The 27,256-nt window shown below is 41.5% G+C and overlaps 1 protein-coding gene and 1 long non-coding RNA gene across 3 annotated transcripts in view; one reads left to right on the top strand and one right to left on the bottom strand.

Moving 5' to 3' along the window:
* LOC119863049 (perilipin-3-like) overlaps positions 1 to 27,256 on the top strand; it is a 105,070-nt gene that overhangs the window by 62,978 nt on the left and 14,836 nt on the right. Inside the window, exons 1-2 of one of the 2 annotated variants that reach the window (XM_043517270.1) lie at positions 19,382 to 19,403; positions 24,849 to 24,856. The exons of the other annotated variant lie outside the window; for it this stretch is intronic. The gene's annotated coding sequence lies outside the window, so the exon portion shown is untranslated. Of the gene's footprint in view, positions 1 to 19,381; positions 19,404 to 24,848; positions 24,857 to 27,256 lie in introns of those variants that run through there. 2 annotated transcript variants of the gene reach the window in all.
* LOC119863080 overlaps positions 16,402 to 27,256 on the bottom strand; it is a 49,622-nt gene continuing 38,767 nt past the window's right edge. Inside the window, exon 7 of the long non-coding RNA XR_005295480.2 lies at positions 16,402 to 18,086. This is a non-coding gene — a long non-coding RNA (uncharacterized LOC119863080). The remainder of the gene's footprint in view (positions 18,087 to 27,256) is intronic.

Genomic DNA, 27,256 nt, shown 5'->3' with positions numbered 1-27,256 from the left:
AATCCTACATTACTCGGGAATATAATGGGTTGAATAAAACCAATCAGCTTCCTGTGTGCTTCTACTGCTTTAGTCCTTTGATTTGTTCTTTGTTTTAGTGAAGTGTTTGCAGGGTCCATAGCCAATCCTTTTTGCCAAAACAAGGCTATATATGCCTTGTGTCAAATAAAAGCAGCCAGGATGCTTCTAAATGTGTGTATATATATATATAAAGATTTAGCTTTCTAAATATATCTATTGGAATTGGACTAATCTAAGTGTCTTTTATCAATGAGGTATGCTTTACACTCATCCTTTGTTCAAAAATAAAAGCAATGTTGACACCTGCTATAGCACATGATCCACTGCATTTCATTCATAAACCATGTTAATCATATAAGCTAACGGAGCTCTCAGGGGGTCTCAGAAATATTGGAACTCCCAGAGAGCTGACAGGAAACACTTTCTCTCATTATTTCTCCCCTCTCCACATGGCGTCTCCATTTCAGCAAGTAACTAATTGGCTGTTGCAATTAGATATTTATTTGCTGTGCAACCAGAAAAAAAAGGGGGGAAGAGATGTTTTGTAACATTTGGAAACTTGCCTCAGGGCCAGATTTTTAAAGGTATTTAGGAACCTAACTCTCCTTGGGAGTCAATCTGACTCAGGCTCCTACCAAGTCACTTTTGAAAAATGGGACCTAGGCTCCTAAGTCACTTAGGGCCAGATTTTTAAAGGTATTAAGGTGCCTAACTCCCGTGAAATACCTTTAAAATCTGGCCCTAAATGACATAGGAGCCTAAGTCCCATTTTTAGAAGTGGCTTGGGAGCCTTAGTCACATTGACTTTCCGTTTGGTTTAGGCTCTTAAGTGCTTAGATCAATTTGAAAATGGAACTTTGAAAATTTTACCTGTTATCTGCAAATATGAACATTTCTGACAAAAATTTCACTGGAGTATGTTAAAGTAGACTAGACCCTTCCCATATCAGAGACTCAGGGCCCCCAGAATATGACACTGTCAGACTGTGACTAATAAAATAAATAGAACGTGGCATGCCTTACTGTAAGTGTCTAGTAAGCAAGCAGATCACTTCACACAGAGGGAAGAGAATGTCTTTGGGAAGGTTGAGATGCATGCTCAGAGATCTTAGGATTGGGCAGGATCCCAAGCTAGGAAGTTTTCTGTTTGTTTATATTATCTTATTTTGCTTTTTTGTTGCAAACATTATCTCTGCAGAAAGGGCCTTGCTGACTGCAACTGTATTTTCTGATGAGTCATTCCAACAGATTGCTGAGTCCAAGCTACACAAGACAAACTTGCCAATCAAAGAGTCAAGGATATGTTTGATTCATGTCACAAACAGTGCCCGCAGGCTGATAGCTAAATGTACTTATATAATACTTTATACATATCTGTAGTCAACTGAGTTATTTAGTTATTACTATAACCATGGCAAAATACCCACAGAATCAAAGGGGAATGTATGATGAACTCTTGTAGCACACCCCCAGAAGTTCTCTGCTCTAGCAGACCACCTTGTAGGTACAAACACAAAGGCTCATTATCTGACACTGCTAAACCTAAGGATTTTCTTTAGGGAGTAGGTTGGTAGATAGTAAGAACTGCTGGTAGTTGGTAGAACTAAAAACAGACAAACATGAATAATTTGGATTATTGCTAGGTTTTTTTTGTACTGGCTGCAAGCTGCTGCATTCCCAGACCATTAATATATGTTCAAGAGTTAGAAATTAACACACAATAATTAACTTAATGATTTGCAACAGCCTGTCTCTGTATAGACAAACATTTGCTAATACATCGCAGAATGATGTTCGCTTTTTTTTGCAACAGTGTTATACTGTTGACTCATATTTAGCTTGTGGTACACTATGACCCCCAGATCCCTTTCTGCAGAATTCCTTCCCAGGCAGTCATTTCCCATTTTGTATGTGTGCAACTGATTGTTCCTTCCTAAGTGGAGTACTTTGCATTTGTCCTTATTGAATTTCATCCTATTTACTTCGGACCATTTCTACAATTTGTCCAGATCATTTTGAATTTTAATCCTATCCTCTAAAGCACTTGCAACCCCTCCCAGCTTGGTATTCTCCGCAGACTTTATAAGTGTACTCTCTATACCATTATCTAAATCATTGATGAAGATATTGAAGAGAATCGGACCCAGAACTGATCCCTGCGGGACCCCACTTGTTATGCCCTTCCAGCACGACTGTGAATCACTGATAACTACTCTCTGGGAATTATTTTCCAACCAGTTACACACCCACCTTATAGTAGCTCCATCTAGGTTGCATTTCCCTAGTTTATTTATCAGAAGGTCAAGTGGGACAGTATCAAAAGCTTTACTAAAGTCAAGATATACCATGTCTAACACTTATTTCCCTGTCAAAGAAAGCTATCAGGTTGGTTTGACATGATTTGTTCTTGACAAATCCATGCTGACTGTTACTTATCACCTTATTTTCTTCTAGATGTATTGCTTAATTATTTGCTCCATTATCATTCCGGGTACAGAAGTTAAGCTGACTGGTCTGTAATTCCCCAGGTTGTCCTTATTTCCCTTTTTATAGATTGGGCACTGTACATGCAGCACTGTATGAATATGCTGAATAAGGGTGGTTAAATTAACAGATGCAACATATCCCCTTACTTTGGGAGTTAAAGCATTAAGCTTGGGTCTCTCTCTCTCTCTCTGTCATGCCAAGAGCCTTTTTTCATTGCATCCAACAAGAGCTAGTTCAGAACCTGTTTGTTCTGCTAATGATGTGTTCCACAAAGCTAAAGCCAGAAGCATTTATGCCTACTCTCTGCAATCAGGCAGGGTGGATTTAATGCCATCGAACCAAATTCAACCCTGGAATTACTTTGGTGAAGTCAGTGGACTTCCACCAGAGGTGAATGTGGCCTTTGGAATGCCAATATAAAAAGGAAGTTATTATAAATGCTTCCGTTGGCCTGTAAAATTACTAAACTATCCAAAACTTCCTTCAACAACTCTAAATTCAAAGAGATCATCTCACATGGGCCCCAGCCCTGCAACTGAATCTAGACAAGCAGACTGTTACACTTGATTGGAACCCCATTAAGGTGAAATAAGCGCTACGTTGGTGCAAGGGTCTGCCTGCAAGGATTTGTTGCAGGACTGGGGTCTTGGACTTTTATGAAAGGACATGTAATTCTATCTTAAACTGAGACATACACGGTCAAATTCATCCCTCATGTAACTCCACCTATGTCACTGGTTTAACCTCGGGGGTAAGCGCAAGAAAACTCATGGTACTCACTTACTAAGACTTATTTTGCTAGTTGTGACAACAACACATTGTTTAAAACAGCTATGCACGATTTTATGCACAGAAGGATTATAACTGTCTGTGTGCTAGTGTATTCCCAATTAGTAGGAGAAGTGATGAGCTCATAAAATCCCAAGTTGTGAGGCCCTGAATCAGTATTTACTCAGTCTATTAAGGTAAATGGGAGTGTTGCCAGATTACCGAGAGAAGAAAATTGAGGAAGGGCCTTAGGATTTTGACTGCTAGCAGGATTTTGAGCAGGGGAGGGGAGGCTGGGTGAATGCTTAGAAGCCAGCTGGTACCATTGAAAGAGTTTGTAATTTTTAGTTAATAATACTTTTTTTTGGTGGGGGTAATAGTAGGAATGGAGAAATAGGTAGTAGAAGTGGAATGTATTTCAACCATGGAAAACTGACTGTTGCTAGTATTTCAAGTGATAACTTGACCTATTTTTATAGAGGGAATTGAGGTTTTTAGACAAGGATCTCTATGATAAGCTGTAGTTTTTAATGCCCTTTACTGGAGAATGCTTTCATATTTTTAAGTTAGTACTCTCGTTGGCAGTTTTAGCAGAAAGGCCTGTGACTGTATGGGTATGGTAACCAGACTTGTCTGCATTACCCACTGGATCGATGGGCAGTGATTGATCCAGTGGGGGCTGATTTATCTCGTCTAGTCTAGACGCGATAAATCGACCACTTAATGTTCTTCCATCGACTCCGGTACTCCACCAGGGCAAGAGGCTCAGGCGGAGTCGACAGGAGAGCATCGACTGTCGACTTACTGCGGTGAAGACACCGCGGTGAGTAGATCTAAGTACGTAACTGAGATCGATTCCCTCCCCCCCCAGTGTAGACCAGGCCTAATTTCTTATTCCTAAAGGTGATCCTTCTGAGGAGATACATGGCCCAGACAATGTGGAAGAAGCTTGCTGCTGTCCATGCTGTATCTTTTCTGTAGATAAATACAGGCCGTCATTCTCTAAAGGTGTCAATCCAGCACCTTCCACTGGGCAGAGTGCCTCTATGCGGCATCCAGTGATGTCTCGGAATCCTTTGCAGAGAGGTGGACAATATCTGGAGTTCTCTGCTCAGTCTCCCCATCCAGTTTCCTTGCCTTATTCCTGTGACTTGCATTGCATTCCTGTTTTATCACTTGTCCCCCATCTTTAGTTTAGTCCTGGCTCTGTTGCCCCTCCACCATTTGTGAGGCGAGCCTTTTGTTCTGATGAACTCTGACCACCTTTCCAGGATTTCACATAGGCTGGTACTTTTTCATTTCTGTGATTGGCATTCACTGACTTCTTAAATGTCTTCCTAGAGTTGTGGAGATTGTCTGGGCTCCTTTGTTTGGTGTCCTCTTCTGGTTCTCTCATGTTGTCCCTCTGACCTTCATCCAATCCCAGTTCATTCATATATTGTCCCAAGCAATTAGTTAATTTCTGGGCTTTGTTGCTGCACCCCCACAATGGGGCAGGCCTTTCCCCCGATGAGTTTACCCTCACCTTTCTGCAGAATTCACATAACCCAGCACCTTTCAACTGCAAGCACAAATTGTTAAAAAATGCAGGGGTGATGTCACAGGGGAGCTGATCTCTGTGGATAGACTGAGCCCAGCACCCCTGAACTGGAGCACCTATTGAGTTCCAGGAGGTTCCACCTCTGAAGACCCCTTCCCCAGCCTACAGGGAGAAGCTACCTAATCCTGGACTGGAGCAGGTGAGCCCAATCCAGCTAATTAAAGAGGGCTGGGCTACACCTGGGCCTATAAAGGGCAGCTAATAGGCGGCTAGAAGGAGGAAAAGCTAAGATAGGCTGATCCCTGGGAAGGAGAAAGCTACACTGGAGTGGAGCGCACTCTTGTGGTGGACCCTTGGAGCCAGGGACTCAGAGAAGCAGCTCTGTGGCTGCTGCTCCTCCAAACAGGTGAATAAAGTTGGCTAAGGCTCAGAAGCTGCCAGGAACAGGAGTGCCAGAGACTCCTGGGAGGGGTGGCCCTAAAGCCTGGGGCCAAGGATGGAATTAGGACTGTGTTCTGTTTGTTTGTTAACCTCTGTTATGAAATAAACCTCCTTAGCTAAGACTGGGTGTGGCAGTGCACATTTTGGAGCTGGGCAGAAGTGATGGCCCTGGTGACAGGTGGATACAACTCAGTGTTCACCAGCAGCAGGTAGGGGGTTCACTTCATGATGCCTTTTAAAGTGAACACAAATAGCTATTTAGAACCAAAACCAAACCCCACCACCTCTCCAGGATTAGCCTGTTCATGATAATTTGGATGGTGCAATTTAAACATACTTGATGTTTTTCTTTTAAAGGGGTTTAAACGGTTCTTTAAAACTGAGAAGGTTGACAAATTGTTCCGATTCTCCAATGTGTTATCAGCTAAAAGAATGGAAACATCATAGTGTTATTCAGCTGGGTATTGTTTTGCAGAAAGTGATTATATTAAGGAAAACAAACCCTTGGATTTTGTGGCATCTTTACATCTGTTAAGGCACCCTGCTCAGATTTTAAAATAGAACTATTATACAACTGCTTATAAGGACAAATTGAATTTGGAATTCAAAATGTTAAGTTTCTGCAATTTTCAAACACATGTGCCGCTTAATACATTGAAAAGATCTTTCAGTTCCCTGATACGATTTAATGCAAGAAAGATGAAATCTTCCATAGCACAGGCCATGAAAATACAATCTGGTATGTGAACCACTAAAAGGTACTGAGCCCTAAGAAAATAAGGCCAATTTAAAATCAGTCTTGAATGAAGTTTAACGTTTATTGTTCCCTATAAAAATGATTGACAATTCTTTTCCAACCATGTAATTTTTTAAAAGAGCCACAGGAATTGTTTGTCCAACCTCATTTATGTGTTGAAGAAAAGTTTTGTGTGCTTTTATTATCATGGCAAGCATAAAAAAATCATAATCACTTATCTGATCATGGCTTTATACAACACAACTCCAACCAACACAGTTTTACCTGCATGTCACTTGTAGGTCACTAGTTCAAATACTGAAAGTCATTACCACTTCCTGGCTGTTTGGTGCCCTATGTAAAATGAGCTGGTAGGCTCAGTCCTGCTTCTAACAGGCGTTGTCATCAGAGCTGGTATTAATTGGGTTGGACAGGCTGTGGTGGATGAAATAACAAGCTCAAAATCTGAACTGAACTAAACCCCTAATTTAGGCTATGATCCAGCAATGAGCTCCATTGATATGAATGGGGCCCTGTGGAAAATACTGGAGTATGTTTCTATGGAGCTTGTTTACAAGTTCAGTGACTTAAAGGTTTGAAAATGTTCTCATGAGACCTGAAGTGTTTCCTGTCTGGCTGAGAGCATAATAAGAACAATCTCCTCAAGTTATTCTGGTGGGGCCATTGTTCTGACACTTCTAGTTCTGGTCTCAGCACAACTCAGAGTGGAGGGACTAACAAAACAAATATGGAAAAATTAACTGGCCTTTTTCATTTTAAACCCCAAGGTTCAGGCTCATGTCAAGTTGTAGGTGAAGAATCAGGTGCTGGTTGTTTTAATAAATCTAAACCAGAGATGGTCCCAAAATGACATTTTAGTTCAGAAAACCCTTAAACCTTGGGACCCTTTGATCTATGAACCCATATCCAAATTTTGCAAGAGGCCCGCTAGCTTTGCAGTTGTCTGAACCAAAAACCTCACATTTGAACAGCCTTGACCTTTGGAGATTCTCAGCATGTTACCTATTCCTAATTTACTGTCCAGAAGACAACACGGTGGGGGAAAGGCAGAAGAAAGACCTTGAAAGATTTGGTTAAACATAAGAAACGGCCACACTGAATGGAACCTCCAAGTAGTATTGATTTAATTTTTTAGTTTGCTATAATGGAACATATTGCTGAAAAATTCTGCTTTGATTTAGACTTGTGTATAAATCTTGGTTTACTCTGGATTTATAGTGGTGTAAAAGAGTAGAATTTGTCCCGGTGATACACAAAATAAAGGTTAAATGTATGTAAAGCTATTTGTTTTATATTATATTACATTTACATTCCAAAGATTATGCATTTTCATAAGTGGCTAATGAACAACTTAAGACACCTTTAAAGGAGACTGATTTTCCAGAAAGTGCTGTTGGTGAACAAGAATTTAATCATGTAAAGATTAGTTTCCTAACAGCATTTCTTGTACCTGTGTACAATGAGACTGTAAGATCATTCAAAACTCTATTCTTATTTCTCTGAAGAGGGGCTGCTAAGCCGTGAATGACGTAAACTGCATTTTGAAAGATCACCAAATAATATTCTCTTGTTTCACATAGATGGTAAACAACTTTTAAACTGTGAATAATTCAGCAATCACTCCATAAAGAGTTTGCTCTTAAAATGCCTACATGGAATCTTCAAAGAAATAATACAACATTCCCTGTGATAGTTTGATAACATAAGTCTCCTTTTGTGTTCAGTGTGGTTTGCACTGTAATTTACAAATTCATAAATTCTTTATAAGAAGACTTGTAATAATTTGTGCCATCAAAGCAGCATTTTGCCTTGTCAATTAAATGTTACATTTCTGAACAGTTGACAGCAGCAGTGAGCAAATGGAGCAGGATCTGAGTACTGGCACTTATTAAAAGGAAAAAATAAAGGAGATAAATTCATCCCCGGCATAAGTCCATTGAAGAAATGGATTTAATCTAGAGATGAATTTGACTCAAAGTATTTTTTTCAGTTTAAGAAGGGGAATTGAATGCAATCTGTGGTTGCACTGGAAAGAAAGAAAAATAACATGGAGGGTCTGATTTGCAATAATCACTCCAATTTTCCATAAAGTGTTGTCTCATTATAGTCTCTCTGACTCACACCTATCCTGTAGCTTTACAGCAGCCTTTGATTTCTCCATTTCCCTGTTCCCAGTGGAGATCTCTGCAGCACTCCAGTAGTAGGTCCTTTGTTTTTTCTTCATAATCTCCATATCAGAAGGGCACTAGAGCATAGAAATCATCTCTGCTTTCCAATCCATCTGATCTCTCCTCAGACATGTCCTAGAACATCATAGTAGTACTTTACAGAGCTTCCTAGGTACCCATCTTTTCCCTGCGCTTTATCCCATAGTTTAGATCTCTAATACAGCCTTCCGGGTGCTCTGCCTTCACATTTTCCCCAAGTGCTCTGCTCCCAATCTCCAGGCATTCCTCCAAATTTAGTAGAGATGGGTCTAAACCTAAACCATAATGTGAACATCCCTCAGCATTTGGGGGACAATTTGGAATTGACTGTGGAGCAAAATTTTGTACCTCAGGCCATGTGTTCTCAATAGGACTACTCATGTTAGGCCCCAAGTAAAAGCAGAATCTGGGTCTATGGAAGAATCTCTTCTGTTTTACTTTTCCCCTCTGTGCTTTTGTCTTTGTCTCAAATCCTTCCTGCAGAATTACAAGGGCCACCAGACTTTTTACCCTCTTCTTTGGGGTCTGGACACTCTCATATTAATTACAAATGTTTTGTGCTGCCCTGGAAAGACAGATAGTGTGTCCCTGTAATTTCTGCCCTAGGGATATGTTGATTTTATTCTGCGGGTGATTTAATCTGAGCCAGAGCCATGGACCTGAACTTTCCCTTCCCTGCTGGAATTTAGGGGACGATCAGATCCTCCTCCAGCTCTGAAGATCTCCGCTCTGGCCCATGTCGATTAAAATGGAATTGTTGTTTGTCATTCAGAGTCAGTGACATGTTCCCTATGTTTCAGTCAGGGAATGGCGAAAAGTGTGGATAAAATAAGTGCTGACCTAAACATCGAAGAGGGGTGGGGTGATGAAGGGATTTCATGCACCGCACAAGGAAGCAGATTTGGTGGATCTGATGAGAGAGACCCACTAACCAACACACCAGGGGTTTTACTGAAACTCTAAGCTAAGGCTGTAGCAGAAGCTGTGGATCAATTCTACTGCTACACCATAGCATAAATGAGAGGATTCCTTTCCTCCAGGCCTCCACAGAATGCCCCTGTTTACTCACTTGTAAGCAGGTTCAACATTTGGCACTATCATAGAATCATAGGACTGGAAGGGACCTTGAAAGGTCATCTAGTCCAGTCCCCTTCACTCATGGCAGGACTAAGTATTATCTAGACCATAATAGGCTCTATAACCTATCTTTTGGAATATCACAGTGTTGAAAATTAAGTCTTGAGTACTGCTGATTTTCTCCCATGTTCAGCCTTTTATGTTCAAGAAGATGTTGATGATCTCTAGTTCTAGAGTTCACAATTTCTCAGCAATCACACTGTTGAACAAGGATGTTTAATGAGCACAAGATAGAACAGGAAACATCCAGGAGGACACTTAGCACACCAAATACACAGCAAGTAAGAACCTTGATTCAGTTCCGCACAAAACAGCAGAAGGAAAACTTTAAAAGGGATGTAATAGCTAAATATTTCATCCCAAAAGTGCTTGCCTCAAATGTTTTGAAGATTAACAGAGTAAAGGAATTAGACATGAATGCTAATTATGAAGTGCATCCCTCCACCAAAGTATATTTTTCATCTACAATATCTTTTCTAGTTCTTTGTCAAGTTCATTATTATGAACTAGGGCTTCCCATATTTCACTTAGGAGACTATTCCACAATTTACTAAATGTCACCACTAGGAAATTTTTCTTGATATTGTGTGACTTGTCTTTGCTTCACCATATTCCATCTTACCTTTACACACCCTTGAACTACCTGAACACTTCCACTCCCTCCCTCCACTCTTTAAATTCTTCTACAGGTTATAACAGATACCAAAGTGACTGGTGTGCTGTAGATTAGGTTGAGATAGAAACTATCCTACAAATCAAGCAGATTTCTTGATTCCTTATGGTCATAAAGCATTACACCTTTCCAAGACTGTACATATGACAGAGCATTGCTGTTTCATTTCAGATTGAGTTTGGAAACTATTCCAGCATAAATGCATTTTTATTCATCTGACGTGAAATATCAGGGCTCATTAATAGTACAACTGCCCAAAAGACAATTCCCAGCTTAACATCCTACTGCTGTTTAAAACCCACAAGTTTCAAACCGAGCCCTGCAGGAGTCATGGGAGCAGCCATGTTCCAACACTCCAATTGGGAGTAGCTGCTAATAGCTTACCTAGGACCCAAAAAGCCCAGGGACTGTGTGAGGCTGTACCACTGAGATTCAATTGGCAGAGTCCCAGAGCATCTGATTGGCCCACTATCCCTACTTGAGACAGAGGCAGGAAGAGGAAACTGTTTAAACAGCTGGGCTCCACTCTATCTTGGGCTGTGTGCCTTCTGCTCCTGTGACTTGATTTACTGGCTTCCTGACCCAGCTTGACTCTGAGCAGCTGACTTGTGGCTCCTGATTTGGCCTGACTTGTGTTTTTTGTCTCCAGTTCATCTCTTGTTTCTGACTTCCTGGTGTCCTGACCCAGCAGACTCTTGGCTTCTGTCTTGTGGATGGACTATGGCTCTGACTGCTAGGTCTGGCTATCTGTGACCTGGCTGTGACAACAGCATAACTAGAATAAATTTTTTTTCTAAAGACAGCATGCTGTTGCAGTTGCACTAAATATACTCTACAGCAGTGGTTCTCAAAGCCGGTCCGCCGCTTGTTCAGGGAAAGCCCCTGGTGGGCCGGACCGGTTTGTTTACCTGCCGCATCCACAGGTTTGGCTGATCGCTGTTCCCACTGGCCTCAGTTTGCCGTTCCAGGCCAATGGGGGCTGCGGGAAGCAGCGCAGGCCAAGGGACTTTGAGAACCACTGCTCTACAGAATATCTGCTGCTCTTGGACACAGCTGGATATCAGTGTCTTATCAGATAGTCTCTCAACAATAAATGTGAATTGTCCATTAATGACTGATACTGCAGTCAGTATCAGTTGCTTAATGGTTGCTTAAAGTACCTGTTGACCTGGTGGTTGAATCAATCATGTTTAGTTGTGGTTTCTTTGTCCAGTGTGAATAAGAAATTTTCTCCCTTGAGAACCGTGCTACAAAGCCTTGGCTCTTAACAGTTCTGAACAGTGGGAAAGTTCAGATCCAAACTATAGACTACCCAGGGGAGGGCAGTTTATAGCATGGTTCTCAGGATATAGGACCCTCTCCACAGGAGCCAATGAAACAATATTAACTAAACTTGTGACCTAAACATGGTTGTTACTAGAATGGTTTCAAGTATTGACTAGAGAGAACAACATTTGAAAGATGAAGCTCATGGTACTCTGTTCCAGAAACACAGTGAGTTACCATAACACTTGTTTTCAGAGACCAGTCAAGTGACCAAAACTAATTGATAGTTTACCAAGACTGACTTCTAGTAAAGGTGGAACAGAATGGGATTCAGTACATTTGGGGGTAGTCTGTTAAAACAGATGTTTGCCTTGTACAGTATTCAGTGTATCTGAGCATGAATAAATTAGTCATTTGTGTGTAGAAAGCATTTCATAATGGAAAGCATCCAGATGCTGTGGATGACATATCTAACTGAATTTAAAAAAAATGCCAGAAGTTATGATGGAGGGAAATATAGGTCATACCTAAATCAGGTAATTCATAGTGGAGAGTCTCATAATCTCCTTGAGAATATACTTTACAATCTAGCCTTTCATTATTTTATAATTCAGTATACTAACTGGATGTATAACACCATTCCTCATGCCTGGAGAGAGAAGGGTGCAAACCTTGGTGATTGATGCTCAGAGAGAACACCCACATCACAAGTGATTTGCAGCAGCAGTTTCATAATTTCCTTATCTCTCATTGTTAAGTGAAAACACTTGCATCTGCTTAGTGTTCTGCTAATAGGCCTGGCCATGCTCCTTGGACTAATTACCAGTTTTTGCAGTCTGTCTATGTCACTGGTCTGAAGTTGGCAAGCAGGATATAGGAATGTGCTGAAATGAGGTAATCCAAACTTAGCTGCTGGTGCTAAATATCAGACAGGAAAAGAGATGAGTGTTTTTTTTAAAATAAATATTTCAAATTCAAGTTGTTGCTTCAGATTTAAATATCCTTCTTATAGAATTGTAATGTGCTGACCAATATATGGGTACCACTGTCCTTTACTGAATGGAATCAGAACCGCTGAGGTCTTAGGCCTTACACAGACCTCAGCCAAATGGGGTTCCTCATGAGCTCCAGTGTTAGGAGCAGGTATTCAAGCAGCTTAACACAAGCAAGGGAGCTCTCATTGCACCAGCTAAGAAGGAGAGGGAGGTTTGGGGAGCTGTTTGCCCAGGCCAGGGATAGAAAGGGAAGCTAGATGGGTGAGAGGGAGCTGTTTATCCAGGCCTGGGAGTGGAGGGGGAGCTCCTCACTGCTTTTAGAGGGAGCTCTGCTCCCCCCCTCTACTCCCCTCCATTTTAATTCCTGCATAAGGACCTGCGCTTTTGGAGAAGAAGGATCTAGGTTCTGTCTCCATCATCTCCACTAAATTCGGAAAGGCCATGGTTTCTACTGGTGACTACTATGATATTATGCGGCCACAAATTAAATTCTTCAATCCTTTAACTTGTGATGAGGGAATTCTGTCCACCCAATCCAGCTTCTCCTTATGTGTTCTTATATATTTTTCACATTTTACTTCAACAAAAGATAGCTGGATGCTTAAATATTTCTAAATGAATCAATTAATGAAAAAAGAACTGCACAACCACAATGAATTTTGTTATGAAGGTTATGGACCACAGCACTCCTAAGACCTGTGAATATAATAAACTGACAGCTGGTTTTCCTTAGAGTGGCCAGAACATGGGACTGAACCCATTAACTCTTGATGGCCTGACAATTTGTCTCTTTACTCTAGTGCCTTGGCCAAGTCGCCATCTCTCCACCTGTAAAATGTGGATAATACCTATCTGAGAGGAGTGTTATGAGGATAAATCGGAGTTGCCAACTCTCCTGATTTTTTGTGACTCTTGCAATGTTTGATGGTTTTCTTCACACCAGAGCTTCTGGACTCAGGTGACTTCATGAAAATAAGTAAGTCTCTATTCCTCATAGTTGTCTGGAAACATGACCTGTGTGTACCATATAGCCTCGAACCCCAAAAGACAAGTAAAAAGTACCCAACATTTATTGTTTTTTTAAAATCCCATGATTAGGTCAATCTCATGATTTTTGAGCCTAACTCGTGATTTTTGAATGTTGGGAATGCTGATACACGGATAATTGGTCATGGTTGGAATGTGCTATATGGGTTAGTGGGCTCCTACTGCCAGCTCTGGTAAAAGTCTCCCCCCCCCCTTTTTTTTTCTTTCTGCTCCAGAAAGAGAACTCTGGGGCTTGTGATTGACTAATGAGAAGAGATGGTGCTGCCAGAAAGAAAAGTGACAGGTCATAGTATCGGGGTGCTGCATGTTATGTACTGGAGTAACTAGCAAGTGGGCCGTAGGATAAATGCCTTGGCCTGTCCAGAAGGTTGGATGGGCATTTTGGACCATGTGATGGTTGCTCCATCACTAGTCATTATTGTTAAGTGCCCGATTCCTAGCAATGATCCAGAAGTCAAAGGCTCACTAACCCATTACTAATGACCTTGAGTCACCCAAATTTGTTCCAGTGAATACATTATTATTATGCTTTTTATTCTATGGCATTTGCCCACCACCTGATGAGATAGCTGTCACTGATATACATTTTCTGTCATTAGATAAACCATTTAAAATAACCAAATGCTATGGAAATGTTATTGTTGAGAATGTTCAAACTTAAAATGATTTGGTTTTGTGTTAAGGAAATCCAATTGCCTTTTGTCATATTTAGAAACTGAATAGGCAATTGGCTAGGGTTCCTCATTTCAGGCATTCACATGGCTCTGGAAAGAATTCCACTACAAGATGATGCCCAGTCAGAAGACTCTGGTGCACTGTGAACCAATCCCCAGAGTGGAGGCTGTATACACAGAAGAGTGTGTGCTGGGACTCCACCCCCAGAAGTGCAGGTGGTGGGAGAAGACAAGTTGTACCTGGCTGGGACAAATGCCCTGTTGTGGTCTGACATCTGGGAATGGGAAAGAGGGAGAAGCCATGGGAAGGAGCACTAGATAAATCTCCATATATTCTGAATCAATCTAAGATCTTTGGTCTCTTTGGCTCTCCAGTGCAACAAAAATAGAGATTTGGTGACCGCTTCAGTTAAGTTTAAAACTGAAGACCTTTACTGCATTAACATGAAAATTCATATTAAAATCAGTTCAGTATTCTTTTTCTAGGTTAGTCTGGTGTTATGTAATTTGCTTCATGCTGTCCCCATGTTTTCCAGTTTTTAATGTGCTGCAGAATCATTTAACACACAACCATATAGTAGAGGTTGCCAGGAAAGGAAGTTGGTGATTTTTCACATTTGGGTAAGAGACAACTGGGTGTTGGAACCTCAGAAGGTTTGGGGGCAGGGAGTTTTGGATTGTGGGATAAGTATATTATATGGAATCTCTGCTGAAAAGATGAGCAGTGGAAAAAGTTGAGGGTGTATTTAAATCATCATCATTAGGCTTCTAAGTTACCATTTGAGATGAATAAGGCATTTAACTCAGCCTAAACCAATGATGCTGAGAGATCTGCAAACTCAGGCATTCAGTACTACTTCAGTTTGCGTTTGGTTCATGTTTGGATGTTCTTCTTGAAACTATAAAGGTAAAACTCACCTTTATCGATTAAATCTAAAATTGTGTGGCCAGAAGTGGATTCTATGGAAAATTCCCTGCCCATGAAATAGTGAGTACATTGGACTCTGACAATAGACAGTGGCAACCAAAGGAAGGGAAATAAATGGGAATCTAGTCTATTGATTTTGGGGGTTGAGATGTCCACAAAATTATTTGTATAGTTTATTAGTACATCTAGAGGCACCTCTGCTTACAGATGTTCACAGACACATTTTCTTGTAAATTTTCAGTAAGCTTTAAGCAGTTACCTCTTCCAAAATGGCATGCTTGTTAACAAACCATACTTTGCTTAAGATTTCTATGATTTCTAAGATTACTATGAAAAACACTTTTCAAGGCTCTGGAATGAAAAAGCATGAGTAACAGTTGACTATTTTTTTCAAAGTAAGTCTGTGGATGTCTCTTGTAGAGAGCCCTGGCCTCACTCCCAGTCCCATCCATCATTAAAGAGGAAAACAGTTCTGAAGTCATTTTGCTGTCATTGCTGAAATGAACTGAACTGGCTAGGTTTTAGATGAGGGTAACAAAGCCAATTCTATGTTCAGCAGTGGCCCATGTGTATCTCATATTGTAATATCTCATTGAGATAGACTGCCTCTGTGTAGCAAATGCTCCCTACAGCTTTGAACTACTAGAACTTTCCCTGATAATGTTAAGAATAAATAATACCCCCAAACTAAACACACACACACAAAAAGCCAAAATCCTCCAGACTGGGGGGGGGCGGGGAGGGGCAGGAAGGGACAAGAGAAGAACTGAGGATAATGGCATTTGAAAGTTACATCAAAGCTGTAGTCACCAAAATTAAAGTAGCAGCAACATTGTATGGTTTTGTGATACTGGGTTGGGTTTCATTGTGAAACAGATATAATCTATTTTTGGTTTAAATTTCCTTTATTCCTAATCACTGTTCCAATTCTTCTTCTTCTTTTTTTTTTTTTTTTTTTTTTTTTTTTGCAGCTACTTGGTATGCAGAAACTCTAGCCCAAAACAAAAGGGAAGGTTAGTTTTTTTCAATGAAGTATTTTATAGATTAAAGGCCAATTCATTAAAAAAGGCCTACACTTTTTAAAGGGTTATACACAACTAATGCCCATCCTCTACAAAAAACTGTGGTATGCATTTTCTAAGTATATTAAAAATTATTGTTTACATCTTCCTTGGAGGCATCAAGTATTGGCTATCGCTAGAGGCAAGCTGACAGATTAGATGGACCTTGAAACATGGCTATTTATTCAGGCATTTAATTATTTTCTTATCGTAGTAGTATCTGACTTCCACCATGACGAATCTTATTATCTCCCTGGTTCAAGAGAAGAGTCTAGCAAGTATTGTCTAGAACCTAGATGTTTTGGATAGATCATGCTTTTTGTGATGGTTGCATACCCTGAAATGTCCATGATAGTCTTAGGTGTAGTAATAATATTGGTGATACAAAATAACACTTAGAACTTTACATGCTCAAAGTGCTGTACAGTCATCAGGCCAGACTATCTGCTGGTATAAGGTGGTACCATTTCTTTAATGTCAACAGTCATAGAACCCCTGGGAGTTTAATTGTATTATCCTCATTTTACATTTGGAGGAAAAACTCGGAGATTTTCAAAATCTTGCTCAAAGTCACACAAGCCCAGCTATAGAACAGAAACTAGAACTCAGGAGTTCCTGTCTCCAACACTCTGCTCTGTCTTACAGACCACAGTGCCTTATACATATCATGGAATGTGTCTGTTGTGCTCTGTCATTTGTTTGCATTTCAGAAACATTTGTAAACAGAAAGAAATGCCACTGGAACTCTAGAGCCCTCAAAGAGGATGAGCTGGATGTACAGACAGCATAAAAATGTGAATTCACTTTTGTAAACCAATGGCAAAATTCTCCTCTAAGTTCTGCATGGTGGATGTTCTCAGCTCTAATGTTATGTCTTCCAACATGCATGAATCAGTGGCAATCCATGATCTCAATGGGAAATCCACATGTATAGAGACAGGTAGCATAATATTAGTCAAGACCAATTGTGTTGACTTAGGAAAAGAATTTTGCCTGGATTGCTGTGGTTGGTGTAAATTCGAATCTTAAGCAGCGGTGCCTGTTGAGGGTGTTGGCGGGGGGGATGCCATCTCCTCCTAGGTTTTTGCACTTGCTCAAAGTTCTATAGGTAGCAGAGGTGATTGAGGGTCATGGCCCAACAACTTTTAAGCAGTGGTCCCATCTTAAACCTTTGTGGAGCCTGCTCCTATGTGGTGGAGCACAGGGGAGTCAGCTAAGAACTTGATTCCTGGTGGCACCAGCTCATGTTGTGTGGAGAGACTTGTGAGACTCCCCAGCCAAGGAAGACTTGTGGTCCCTTGTGGGACAAAGTGGAGGCAGATGAGCAGGGACCAGAACTGTGCTGGGGAGGCACTGGAGTTTGCCCAAGAAATATCTGAATTGGTCCCACTGTTCCAAAGAAGAAGATATGAGTGGATATGCTCTGGGGTGATAATAGGTTAAGATAAATGTTAACCCTGCCTCACAAGATAATCAGGCTTTTATCTCTTCTGTACCTAGAGCCAAGTTCATATAGGTATTTCAGATTCTTTAGCCCAAGCCCAGAAAAAGTGACCAATCCAAAATGCCTATATAATGGTGCTTATTTAGGGGAACTGAATTTGTTTGGAGTATACTTATGTTGGCTTTAATTATTGTACTGCTGTGGGACTGCCAACTAATACTACCATGGTTGCAGTTTAATTTTTGTCCTTGGAAAAGCAGTAGGTAAATTAGATGAGTTTACAATATGATACTGCAGCAAATGACTTTACCTGAAGTAACACTTATTATACTCATGAGTCTTTACTCACTGTGAGCAGAACTGTCCAGTACATGCACTTGCAAGGGTATAGCTGAGCATATAATTAAATCTCCATTTTCATAACACTTTGCAGTAGCTTCAGATCATGGCATCAAATATTTCTTAGGCAATCACCCTCTTGAAATTCTGAAGTTAACACCAGAAAACTTTTCCAACTGTTAAAGAGTTTTCTTGAATCAACCAGTCCCAGTTGGAAGTTTCTTATAATCTAGATTCCCAACTCTCAGTAGCTATGTTTGAATGAGTTGTTTCAAGTGGTGACACAGTTCACTTCATTTACCTAGGATTAAGGAGAGGATAAATCAGTTATTTAAATGGTGGATATTTACATGAGCCAGAATAAAATGTAGTGATGGGCCAGAACCCAATCTCAGAACGGAACATCCTCAAACTGGCGAAGGACAGACTCGGATGTAAACTGAGCAGTTCAGCCCATCTCTGATTACATTTCATCATATCACTTTTGGTTCTGTCCTGAGCACCTCTTAATGTGTCATTCCACAGAAAGGCATTTGCAGAATTTTTCCTCTTCAATCATTTTATGATCTGAAATGTATGTTATTAGGGCCATTATACTTTGTTTAATGAGAATGCAAATTTGCTATTGTGTTTTGCTAAGGTGTCAGCAGATTGCTCTAAAGTTTTCAAGACTCAGTTTTCCTCTGGCATTCTGTCATTGGTATCCAGGGATTCTGAAATATTATTATTATTATTTATCTCCCAGAAGAGCAAACATAACTCAGTCCCTTCCTATTATGCTTAAATCTATAAAACCTCTTTGTCTTTTCTTCCTAGGGAGATTGCGTTAGTTTTATTTTCCTGGAGCCTATTGATCCAGATTTCTTCTATTTAACTTTATCTAAACTTTATTCTTTCCCTTTGGCTGTCATCCACTTAAACTGGTTTTTAGCTACTTTAGTCCTTTCTCTCTCTCTCTCTAAAGAGAGTAAGCATTGTCTAGCAGTTAGAGCAGGCAAAAGGGTCTTGTTCTTTTCCTGGGGAGGTCACTATTTTACTGTGAATGTAGGCAAGTCCTGTTCTGTGACTTAGTTTCTTTATTTTTAGAATAGGAAGAATATTACACCCCTGTCTCAAAGAGGTTGTGAGAGGCTTAATTCATTAATTATAAAAATTAGAGACAGAAACCCCCTCCATGGACATCCAGTGTATCTCTCTGCCCATACAAGATTCCTTTGTCTGGTCTAGTTTTAAGTGTCCCAAGCAATATTCTTCACCAACTAATCTACATCCCAATAATTCTCAGGGTCAGATTGTTTTTCATTATATTTTCCCCTCATTCAGCTATAAAATGAGGAGTCTGATATTGATGACCTTTGTAAAGCAGTTTGAAATCCACTAATGAAAAGCACCATATAAGAGTTATTACAGTAACTCCACACTTAACATTGTAGTTATGTTCCTGAAAAATGTGACTTTATGCAAAACGATGTTAAGCTTACTCAATTTCCCCATAAGAATTAATGTAAATAGGGGGGGTTAGGTTCCAGGGAATTTTTTTTTCACCAGACAAAAGACATTATATACATAGCTGTATAATATTGTACATAGCAATAAATGATTGTAAAGTTTGGTTGCGGTGGTGGAGTAAGAGCATGGGATATTTCTCAGGGAATGCCTTGCTGCTAAATGATGAACTAACACTCAACTGAGCCCTCAAGGGTTAATACGCTGTTGTTAATGTAGCCTCATACTCTCCTCCTTCCTGCCTCAGTCCATGCTGCCTTGTAAACACAATAGATGCAGGGCAGTAGCTGCAAACACTTCCCTGCAAAAACTGAACATGATGATGAGCCCATGCTATCCAGCTGGAGCACACCACTCCCTCCTCCTGACAGCACATGCGCGGCTGCACAGGAGCTGACTTTCCAAAGTGCTGGGGTGCATGAGTGAGAGAGAGAGCGAGAGAGGTGCATTGCCCCTTTAAGTATGCTGACCCCAGTTCAAGTACATTGCCTTTTAAGCAGATCAGACAATTCAGACAGAAAGTCCAGCTCTCCACCCCTCTTCTGGAGTGTGTGTGTGTGGGGGGGACAGGAAGAGGGGGACATCCTGATAGGGCGACAAGATAGCAAGGGTGAAAAATCGGTACGGGGTGGGGGGTAATAGGCACCTATATAAAACAAATCCCTAAATATGGGGACTGTCCCTATAAAATTGGGACTTCTGGTGACCCTACATCCTGATATCAGAACCTGTCCCCCAGCAAGCAAGAGGCTCCCGGGAGCAGCTCCAAGGCCGACGGCAGGACTGGAGCAGCACAGCAGGGGGGGAGGGACACCTGAACTGCTACTGGGCAGCTGCTGAGCCACATACCTTACAGGGAATTTAGGGCAGCTGATTTGAGTGGGGGGGAGCTATTGGTATCCTCAGTTCTTATCCCGCGAGGAGTGGCTGCTCTTCCAGAGAATCCTGGAAGCCATGGACAAAGCAGGCAGTTGCCAAACGATGTTATAAGGGAGCATTGCGCAACTTTAAATGAGCATGTTCCCTAATAGGTCAGCAACGTAACAAAGAAACAACGTTAACCAGAACAAGGTTAAGTGAGGAGTTACTGGATTATTTTATTATTATGCCAACCCATGGTTCCTGTGCTCTATACATAGTGACATCCTTAACTCCATATTAGGCCGCTGGTTCAGTACTGTCTCAGGCCCCAAACATACAATGTGCTCTGCATAGGTGAACCTCTGGTTGTGCATGGACACCTACTGAATTTAAGAGGGCTGCACCCAAATAGGAATCATTGCAGGATTGAGGAGTGAAAAGTGCTCACTAGTGAATTACCAATGTCACCAGTTCTCCTAAAATTTGACAGCACTATTTCATGAAGACATGCTGCTTTGCTGTCACAAGGAAGTTTTTCTCCTAGTTGAACTCTTGTTACAGGTGGTCTCCAAAGAACGAGTTTAGATATTTTGCTATATGCAGTTCTGTACTGTTGCTTTTACAGTGTATTCTATACTTGGGTCCCAGTCCTGCTCCCACTGTCTTCCCATGGGAGCTGGCCTTTGGAAAGAATATTTAGAAGTAACACTTTCTTTAAGCTTTGAGATTTAATAGACTGGACAGCCAATCAAATTCTGGAATACTTGAAGGTCACAACACAAGAATGCAGCTGGAGCAAACCACTACATTTTAGAGAGAGAACATTGTAGGAACCATCCAAAGTGCTAATTGCTCTGATTCTCTCAGAGAGTATTTGTAAAAAAGCAAAACTAAACCAAACTATGAGAACAGGTGTTTTTTCTTGAGAAGCTGATTGGGGCAAGAATGTAAACTGATGAACACTGTTTGTTATCCCTATTGTTTTAAGCAATTGGTCCTGTTTTTCCAATGCCCGTCAAACAGAATAGTTTTAGTACTTCATTAGGTTTTGAGTAACATTTTGGCTGTCAGGATAACTGGAATAAATGATTTGCCTTGCCCTATCCTAGCTTATTCTTCTCTGTTTCAAGCCATAGAAAATAAAAACCTCTAGTGACTCAATAAATTTCTGGACCGAGCATTTTGACACACGCAGAGTTGCAAACTTTGTATCTTTTTTAAGACTGATCTTTCTTCTTAAAGATATTCAGAATGTTAAGCTATTTCAGGGCTAGTTTCACAGCCTTGGCAAAAGTTATTGAGGGCCTGGCCACTGTTAACTATACATAAAAAGAAGCAAAGGAAAACTACTGCGGTACCCTTTTAGTGACATTTTAGGGGTTGAATGTCAAAATGAATACTACTGTTTTTACACCTGATGCTCTGAATCAAAACATCCCCCAAACTAGTACCAGTTTTGCATTTAATTAAAAATTAAAGAACTGAATGTGGATGGAGAGGGAAGAAACCCCACTTATTCCTAGAGGTGAGGGCACTGGTGGGAAAGTCGGAAATACACTACCACATACCAATCTCTGTGCTGTTCTGCGGCTAAACAACGGATGTCTGCCCCTACGGCTGTCAGGAAGACATCTTTAATCAAAATTAAATATACACTTTGCAATATTCAATTTACATTCTTCATACAATGCACAATTAGCCCAGGAAACTTGTTGACACTAGAGCTGGTCAGAAATTTTCCAGTGAAACTGCCAGTGAGCTGGGAAATCTGATGCCCTCGTCATGCTGGGTTCACATGCACAACATCCTTAGTTCCTAGGTGGTGGTAAAGTGGATAAGAGTTATTAGCGAGTCAGTAGGCCTTGGGAAACTTCTGAATGATTCTTCTTGTGTTAGCTCTCCACAAGGTGAGCAGAGGCGGATGCCATTGGGCAACTGGGGCCCATGCCAGGGGCCCTGACCAATTGGGGTGCCCTGGAAAAACGGGTGCCCTCGCACCCTGACCCGCTCCACCTGCCCAGCGCTCCAGCCAGGGAGAGGGGTCTGGGCATGCGGGCTTGCCCCGCTCCACCTACCCGGCACACCAACCGGGGAGCGGGGTTAGGGATGGGGATTTGCCTCACTCCACCTGCCTGCCCAGCACTCTAGATGGGGAGGAGGTTTGGGGAGCAGGCAGGCAGAGCAGGGAAAGCCCCTGCATCCTGCCCCCACTCCCCGGCTGGAGCATTGGGCAGGCGGAAAAGGGTAAGCCCCTGTGCCCTGACCCCATTTCCCCAGTTGGAGTGCCAAGAGGTGGGGGGGGGGAAGACAACCGCTTCCTCTGGCCCAGGGGCCCCACAAAACCCTAATCTTCCCCTGAAGGTTAGAAACACCCCTTCCTTCCCTGGTCTCTGCTACATATCATAAACAGAGAGTCATGCAATCTGCTTCATTTACCTGAAACCTTCACCTACCAGTGAACCACTTTATCAGCTAGAGCTTGGCATTGCCATAAATGTAATGCCATTCAAAAGCACACATACATTCAGTTATTTTTTTAAAGGAAAAGAAATTGTGTTCTACTTAGCATTTTCACTTAGCACTAATTGCTTTTTATTAGTTTGTCTTGGATGGTTAACTTTTCTTGCCAAGTCCATCTTGGTGTATTTTAATATAAGGTAGTTGTGTTTTTCCCCTGTTTTTTTTTTCCCCCAAAAGACAAAGTGGATGACTCAGAGCTAACTGTAGGCTGCAGATTGAGCCATGAAACATTATGATGCTCTGAATCACGTTGACAGGGACATTTGATCCTTTCTGGGTAATGGGATGTGCCTACTGGCCTGATAACAAAACTTGGGAAGCTGACCTTGCTTAGGGACTGTACTGCCACTGAGTTCTACAGTATTTGTTAAATCGCTTTATTAATAAAACAGTAGAACTTTTGACAGTTGAAGGCTTAAAGACATATCGTACATCTTGCCACAGAGCATTTACATGAGTCATTCACTGACTCTGCTGTTCAGTTTGAAGTGGAATAAACTTTCACAAAGAAAACAAAAAACACATTGTAATCAGTAGTATTTAGACCCAGTAGTAGATAGTTGTTTCATGCTGGTTTACCTACCCATAGCCCCACATCTCCTCAGCACATTTGTACAGAGGGGTGATATTTAACCTTTTCTATGCTATGAACATTTTAAAATAAACACTGGCCCTTTCCATCAGAATAATGGTGCTAACTCCAGTTTGCCTCCAAAACCCCACAATGCAGTTTAAATGGGATATAGCAGCTGTTTGCAAACTTCTCAGGAGCAAGACCCTCTTGTGAACATCTACCAGCTTCCCTCACCCTTTGTTCAGCAATTATAGTGCTTGCTTACATCAAGGAAAATATAACATTAGGACAGTATTAAGAAGACAAGGTCAACTGCGCTTAGTGCAATGAGAACATGCTGCTTGATTATATCCCACTTTGGTTGTGGATCTGAGCTGTTTGTTTCCTTTCTCTACTAGTCGGACTATATGTCCACTCCCACTGCTGTAACATCACCAGATCACTTCCCAGTTTGCATCAGACCTCCTGCTACCCCTCCCGGTTTTACTCTCATCAGCAACATTGATCCTAGTTGAATTTATACCAAAGCAACAGATGCTGATGCTTAATGTAGATTGAGGTTTTGCGTTAGGTTAGCTAACATCTCTGGAAACACTCCAAGAGCTTGACATGGGGTTACAGAAGGAAGTGCCACTGCTCAAAGACTGAGAAGGTTTGAGCCATGTGACAGAAGAAGCTCTGCAGACACTGAAAGTTCTCTGTGAGGCACAGTGACAGGGCAATGGGCTATGATATTCTTCACTGGGCTTAGTGTCCACATCCCAAAAATCTTGGCACTAATGGTCATCATTGGCAGTCTCCACTGGGAAACCAAGGGCAAAACTTTCATCCCACTGAAGATGACCAGAAGGGCAAGAAGAGACCACCCTGAAGACAACAGAGCTGAAGGGGGTTAATGATCATTGAGAATCCCAACCAGGAAACTTTCAAGATAAGGGGATTTCTGGGATCTGTTGGTGCTTGGAAACACAAGGGGAGGTGTGGGAACCTCCAAAACTCAGCCTCATGAACCTTTGAATGAATCTGGTCAGATTTTCAGAGTCAGTAAATAAACCAGGTACATTTAATCTGATGTGAGTATATTACAAAAGTGTTGTACAGCTCTGGGCCTGAGCTTACATGATGTAATAGTGAAAAGTATAGAGTCAGTAAATCCAGATGTGTGATGCTAATCAGGAAATAGAAGCCCACAGAGCAGAGTATATCCTTTCTTCCTTCCATACTTGGCATAAAAAACCACAAAAACCTCAAGATAAATACTAATGGGGGAGGGGCTGCACCAGAAATCTTTGCGGAAAATATGCCAATAGGTAACATAGGGAGATGCAGTACTATCTCCTTTGTGCTTGCTCTTTCTTCTCTCTATGACCCATCACCATGTCTGGAGTATTTTAACAGAGAAACCCTGAAGACTCTTCTAATTCTGAATAATAGAAAGTTGTTGCTTAAGGGATAGTTGTAAGACAGCCAGGGCAAATTGCTCGTGACAAAGAAGCAACAAAGAAAACATTTATATGGATCATTAGTACTCTCCCATTTCTATAAAGGAAGCATTACTTCAAGAGGAAGAAGACAGAGAGATCTTCAGGTAGTTGCAGAAAGACACTGGAAGATAAGGGGTACAGAATTTTAAAAACATAATTGGGTAACAATGTTTACATTCCCCTTGAATATTACTTAGCTGATTATTTCTCAGAGAAGTTACCACTGTTATCAAGCTCATTATCTTGCAACAGGATTATCTCATGGCAGGGTTGCTTGCAATAGCAGAAATGGACTCAATGATCCAGGAGGTCCCTCCCCGTCCTATGTTCCTATGTTCAATACCACATCAGCTGTAAATAGTCTGAGGAAAACTCATATGATTGTAAGTTCTCTGGGACAAGGGATCACTGTTTTGTTCTGTGTTTGTACATCACCCAGCACAATGGTGTCCTGGTCCATGCCTGGGCCTCGTAGGCTCCATGGTAGTACAAATAATAAATTAAAATAGCACAGTAAATGTATTCTAAGAATTGATAGTATTTGCTGCTGGTGATAGCTCTCAGATAATATAAGGGTATTTGAATAGTGAAATAGTTATTTTATTTCAACTTAGAATGTTGGGTCTTCTCTGCCTGGGGTGATTAAAGGGAGTATTGCTTAGGGAAGAAAGGAAGGAAGGAAACTGAACTTGGAGACTCAATGCAGGTTTGCTGCAAGATTTGCAAATGAGCAACACCAAAGGTTTGCAAAGTTCTAATTTCAAGAAATTGTATTAGGCCAATTTAATTTTTGGTGTAACTCATTATCCAGTGTTACGAATTCTCATGATTTATCGTGAGTCTTCCAATATTTGGTATTTTTCTTAAATCCTCTGCTCCTGAAGACATGTGACTATGTGAGACTCTCAGCTTTTATTTAAAATAAAAGTAAGTTTCTAGTCGACATGATTTCAGAGAGAAATTTGAAAACATGAATCAAGTGCACTCTAAAAAGGCTCAGAAACCAAAAGGAAAGAAAAAGATCCCAAATTACTTTTTATTTCTAAATCTCATGATTTTTAAGCCAATTTTTTAATTTTTTGGGGCACTTAACTCATGATTTTTGAACATTACATTTTGCAATATCATATATGCAGAAAAAAAAGCTACACAAAATGTAGCAGTCTGACTGTTTAGCAACACCCAGCACAGGTTTTCAAGAACATATTACACCAGTGCCCTACCCTCACCTGACTACATAATAAAGTCCAAGATGTATGTCAGATATTCAACGCCTTCCACGGGATTGGCCATGGGTGTCTGAGAAACTTGAGTGTCCTTAAGAATATAAGAACAGCCATACTGGGTCAGACCAAAGGTCCATCTAGCCCAGTATCACGTCTTCCAACAGTGGCCAATGCCAGATGCTTCAGAGGGAATGAACAGAACAGGTGATCAAGTGATCATCTGCGAGCACAGCAACTATGTTCCATGGACACAATAAAGTAATCAACCAACAGGGGAGACTTGTGATTGCGGGACACCAGGAGCTAGATCTAGTCTACAGAATTCACTTTCTCAAGAGATAACAATGACCATCAGCCTCCCCATATTCAACAGTAAATGTAAAACTCATTCCTTTGACTTCTCTCTCCCTCTCACATAAACACAAACAAAATTATAAACTAATCCAGCAAATTCTCCTACAGGTTTAGAGGGAAAAGGAGAAAAGAGATATTGTTACTGTTTGTGTGTGTGAAATATTTGGGAGCTGCTCAGACTACTCCTGGAGGAATTCTGTGCCACTGTGGATGCACAAAATTCATGTGTCCTGCAGAATTTTTTCCCCGCAGAAAATACATTCTGCTCAGGTAGTGCTGCAGTTCTGCCTTTTGCCCACGAAAGGCTACTGTGGCACCAGAACAGCCAGCAGCATGAACACAGCTGGCTGTTCTAGCACCACAGCAGTCTCTGGTGGGGAAAAGGCAGAACCATGGGTAAAAAAAAAGTGTGTGCGCTCAGAATTCCCCCAGGAGAAGAAGATCATCATAGCTCCCAGCCTATGGAGCCAGGTTCGGATGGAGTGGGGCACACAGGGCTGCTTGGCGGGGTAGAGGGACACAGACTGGGGTTCAGCATGGCTAGTGGGGGGGATAGACTGGGGGGAAGGCTCAGGAGCTACTGGGGTAACAGTGTTTGAGCCAGGGGCTCAATGGGAGTGGGGGTGCAAGGCCAGATGGGGATGGGAGGTCCTGCAGGAACACCTGGGGATGGGGGAGGAGACTGCAGAGACCCATACTGAAAGGGGGTGTGGGGACAGGGGCAGATGTGCCTGACTGAATGGGAGAGGCTTGGGGTCAGCCAGGGTCTGCTTGGGGGAGGCTCCCCAATTCCCTAACAGTCTCACCCCCCAAAAAAACCTGTTCCATACTTCTCCCACTCACACCTAACAACCTTCCAAGTTCCCCCCAGGCTCCTTCCCTCTCCCTTAGTTCCTCTGTTACTCCTGACTCCCCCAGGCCTTTGCACTGCTTCTGACAGGTGCAG

Source organism: Dermochelys coriacea, chromosome 1 (genome assembly GCF_009764565.3).
Source record: "Dermochelys coriacea isolate rDerCor1 chromosome 1, rDerCor1.pri.v4, whole genome shotgun sequence".
In the NCBI taxonomy this organism is placed as follows: domain Eukaryota; kingdom Metazoa; phylum Chordata; order Testudines; family Dermochelyidae; genus Dermochelys; species Dermochelys coriacea.
Note: the sequence above shows the minus strand (reverse complement) of the source record. Positions and strands in the feature narration are given on the sequence as shown.